The 4,768-nt window shown below is 42.2% G+C and overlaps 1 pseudogene; it reads left to right on the forward strand.

The window, feature by feature from the left end:
- Positions 1-309: 309 nt before the first annotated feature.
- LOC100657943 (group XIIA secretory phospholipase A2-like) lies at positions 310-1,000 on the forward strand (annotated as a pseudogene).
- The last annotated feature ends 3,768 nt before the right edge of the window (positions 1,001-4,768 follow it).

A 4,768-nucleotide genomic window follows, 5' to 3' on the forward strand; every position in this document is an offset into this window, starting at 1 on the left:
GCTCAATGGCATTAGTACTCGACCATCTAACAAAAGTACAGTATTCAAATCCAGTTCAGAAATCCAGCTGGGAAGACCAATCCATGTCAACCAGTTCTATTCTCCTCTTTTCTCGCTGTCTCTGCCAGATCCCTCCCCACAATTACATTGAAAAACAGTTTTCACTGCGAAGGCGGCGAGGGCGGCCCAGCCAGCGGTGAAGGAGACATGGCCATGGAGCCGGCGGTGACAGCCTAGCCCCCAGCCAGCACCGCAGCCTAGGACGCCCTGGGGTCTCCATGGGGCCCGGCGAGGCCCGGCACTGAGTGGATGGCACCGCTCCTCCAGTCACGGTCCGTGCTCACCCTCTTAGTCCTCCTCCTAGCCGCTGCTCTCAGGTGCCAGGAGCAGGCCCAGACCACCGAATGGCATTCACAAGATAGACACATACCTGAAGGCCGCCTTGGACATCCTGGGAGGCAAGAATGGGCTCTGCCAATGTAAGTGTGGTGAGGGATCTAAGCCTTACCCACGTTATTGTTATAAACCCTCTCCACCGAATGGGTATGGCTCTCCGCTGTTTGGGTTCACATTAACACTGGCATCCCTTCCCTGACGAAGTGCTGCAACCAACACGACAGGTGCTACAAGGCCTGTGGCAAAAGCACGAATGACTGTGACGAGGAGTTCCAGTACTGCCTCTCCAAGATCTGCCGAGATGTGCAGAAAACACTAGGACTCGCTCAGCGTGTTCAGGCCTGTGAAACAACAATGGAGCTCTTGTTTGACAGTGTTGTGCATTTAAGGCTGTATACCAGACCTGGACAGCCAAAAAGCTGCATGTTGGTGTTGCTACCGATCTTTAAAGATGCTGACGGCTGGTAACAGCAGACAAAGATGGAAGAATGCAACCTTTGACAAAGAACTAATGTTTTTACATCATGAAGCTGCCTTGTTTTGCAGATTAATTATTTTCAGACCTTGCAAGACTTTATATTTTGACATTATAACCTCAAAATAAAAAAAGAAAGGGGGGGGTGGCTGGGGGGGAATAGGAGGAAGAGCATACCTTCCCTCTCGCCCTCTGTCAGGTATCTTCCTGAGAGTTGCTGCCTTAGTGTGCCAAACTGTCTTGACCCATCCCAAAGAGAGGTGTGTTTAGGCGAGAATTGTTCAAATAGAAAGTATCTGCAACTCGGTTTTTGCAGCCATATTTACCAAAAAAAAAAAAAAAAGAGGCCAAAATTAAAAGTTGATAAGATGCGTTCAACATTATCTTAATTGGAAATACAAGAACATCCTCACTTAGAAGTATATTTATTTGCTATGAAATTTAAATACTTATATATTTATGCCTGGAAGGATCTGACTTTATTTTTTTCTCTATTTTAATTGCACACAATATGCTGTTTCTTTATAACCCATTTACCGTATGAATAAGTGATGCTTCTATTAGTGGCAGGACTATTTATATGGATAAGATTTCCATGTCTGTTTCTCTGTATGACTGGAACCATCAGCTGGTGACCTCTTAGAGAACAAAACCAGAACATCTAGGTATTATATATTATGCACAGAGGGTGACATGAACAAGATTCAGAAGCACAGCCACTCCTATTTTATGAACCACTCGTATGACAAATGTCATAATTTACTATAACCTTTGTCTACGTTGGAAAAAAGAATTTAATGAGACAAATGAAAAGTTGAACACAGCACACATCAGAACACTATATGCTGTTATGCTTTGGTGTTTTTTCCCTAGCACTTGTTCTCTTTTGTTGTTGTTGTTGTTGTTGTTGTTGTTTGTTCAGTGGCATTAGATACATTTATCACAATGTGTCAACATTCTCTTTAGTTGTGTTCTGGTTGTTCCATTTCCAGCACTCTAGTTTCCCTGCCCCCTTATCTTCTCATCTTTGCTTTTGAGTAATTGTTGACCTTTTGGTCTCATATTGATGGTTTTTAAGTAGGGCAGGGATGTTATACAGGTAACATCCTTCATTTTGTGTGCCACTTTGCTATTTCACTAAAAGATAATCTCAGGGGCTAGGCTCGGTTCCAGGTTTAAAGACTGTCTCAGAGAGATAGTCTCAGGGAGTCCTCTGTTCTCTACCGTTCCAGTTTCACGCTTTTGTTTTTTGTTTTTTTAAGAATTTAAGCTCTGCTCCACATTTTTCTTCTATTCTGTCCGGGACTATATATTATGACCCCAGTCAGAATGGTCAGTGGTGGTAGCCAGGCACCATCTAGTTCTTCTGGCTCGAGGGTAGATGAAGTCATGGCTCGTGTAGACTTGTTTCTTCTCTGAGATTTCGTTTAACTTCTTACTGTTTTTCTCCTGGCAAGTAGAGATCTGTAGTTGTGTCTTAGATGGCCACTCACAAGCTTTTAAGATCCTAGATGCTACCCACTTCACTGGGATGTAGGTCATGAGTTTTGTAAATTATGTTAGGCCAGTTGACTGAGTTGTCCCATGAGACTATATGGTCCTAAGCTTTCAAACCCAGAAAACCTATCTTGGAAAGTGTTTGATTATATCTGAGGAATATCCATGTTTGTGTCTTCAATGAATATATGTGCCTGCACCCACATATTTGTATTTACATATACCTGTAGAAACAAACTCTGTTGATGTAGTGGTTAAGTGCTATAGCTGCTAACCAAAAGGTCAGCAGTTCAAATCCACCAGCTGCTCCTTGGAAACTCTATGGGGCAGTTCTACTCTGTCCTACAGGGTCACTATGAGCCGGAATCAACTTGACGGCAATGGGTTTTTATAGATACTTCTATAAGGAGCCTGGTGGTGCAGTGGTTAAATGTTCAGCTGCTAACTGAAAGGTCAGCAGTTCAAACCCACTAGCCATTCCACAGGAGAAAGATGTGGCAGTCTGCTTTCGTAAAGATTGCACCCTTGGAAACCCTACATGGCAGTTTTACCCTGTCCTATAGGGTTGCTGGAAACCAGGCTGGCAGTTCAAATCCACCAGGTGCTCCTGGGAAACCCTATGGGGCAATTGTACTCTGTCCTATAGGGTTGCTATGAGTCGGAATTGACTTCACAGCAACGGGTTATAGGGTTGCTATGAGTCCAAATGGACCTGACAGCAATAGGTTTGGTTTTGGTTGGTTTATAGATACTTTTATCTGTTCTAACCCATGTACACACCTGTACCTATCCATATACCAATATGCCTGTACTCACCCATATGTCCTCAAACACTCATTTTTACTTTGGTTGTGCTATGCTCACTACACCCACATTTGGTGTCACTTTTCCCATCACCAAAAAGAACTAGTCTCTATGATCTAAAGAATAATTTTCCCTCCCTTCTCCCTGGTAACCACCAACAAACATTGGTCTCTCTATATATATCTATTCTTGTCTTCTTATAAAAGAGAGATCATACATAATATTTGTCCTTATATGCTTCACTTATTTCACTTAACATTATGCCCTCCAGGTCCTTCCATGTTCTAATATGTTTCAGGACTCATCATTGTTCTTTATGGCTGCGTAGTATTCCATTGTATATATGTACCACAATCTGCTTATCCATTCATCCAACAGTGCACACTTCAGTTGTTTCCGTTTATTTGCTGTTGTGAATAAAGCAGCAACAAACATTAAAAAAAAAAAAAGTTTTCCTCCTTCCCAGTTGCAAAGCAAGTATCTAAATATATCGATGAAACTAAATAAATACTGGTGGGGGCAGCACTGGCTTATGTCTACACTAGTGATATTTGAGTACTAGCTCATCCAGCCAAAATATTCACAGATAAAGATGTTGAGGCTCAGAAGTGTTCATAATTTGCCCAAGCGTACACAGTTCAAAAGGTGACAGAGCTAGAACAAAATGCAAACTCTTAACCATGACATTATACAACTTCTCTAAATGTAGTCTTTCATAGAGCCTTGGAAGTTTCAAATTGCTTGCTGAATTTTTGCCAAATACTTCAAGAAACTGTTGGTAATCATTTAGAAATAAGGAACTGAGAGTCATAAAGAGAAAAGGGACATAAAGTGAAGGGCAAAGTCGAAGCACATTCTAGCAGCTCAGCCTTAGGAAAGGGAAAAGAACTACACTGCCATCTAATATAGTAACATAAGAAAGGGCCAATGAAGCTAAACTAAGAGTGTGATGTCCTGACATGAGGCTCTGTGCTGACACCAGGATAAAAAAGCTCAGTATCCTAGAATCCCTGGTGGTACAATGGTTAAGCACTCAGTTGCTAAAGAAAAAGTTGGTATTTCAAACCCACCCAGTGGCGCCACAGGAGAAAGGCCTGGCAATCTGTTCCCATAAAGATTAAACAAACAAAAAAAAAACAAACCCAGTGCCGTCTAATCGATTCCAACTCATAGCGACCCTATAGGACAGAGTAGAACTGCCCTATAGAGTTTCCAAGGAGTGCCTAGTGGATTTGAACTGCCCACCTCTTGGTTAACAGCCATAGCTCTTAACCACTACGCCACCAAGGTTTCCATAAAGACTATAACCTAGAAAATCCTTAGGGGCAGTTCTACTCTGTCACATTGGGTTACTATGAGTCAAAATCAACTTGACATCACCCAGCAATAACAATGATCCTAAGCAAGAGATTTGAGAATTCTCTCAGGTATCTATATCAAGACAATAAAGATTCGATGTTTTCCTATCTCGGGAATCCAAGTTAATTTGACCAAAGCTGGAGACTCCTGCCCTGAACTTAACATCTGTGGTAGATGGTTTCAATAACAACCCCCAATGAATCACACCTCCCTGTATCCTCTCCCTTGTATGGTTTC

The sequence above is a fragment of the Loxodonta africana genome, chromosome X (assembly GCF_030014295.1).
Source record: "Loxodonta africana isolate mLoxAfr1 chromosome X, mLoxAfr1.hap2, whole genome shotgun sequence".
Taxonomy (NCBI): domain Eukaryota; kingdom Metazoa; phylum Chordata; class Mammalia; order Proboscidea; family Elephantidae; genus Loxodonta; species Loxodonta africana.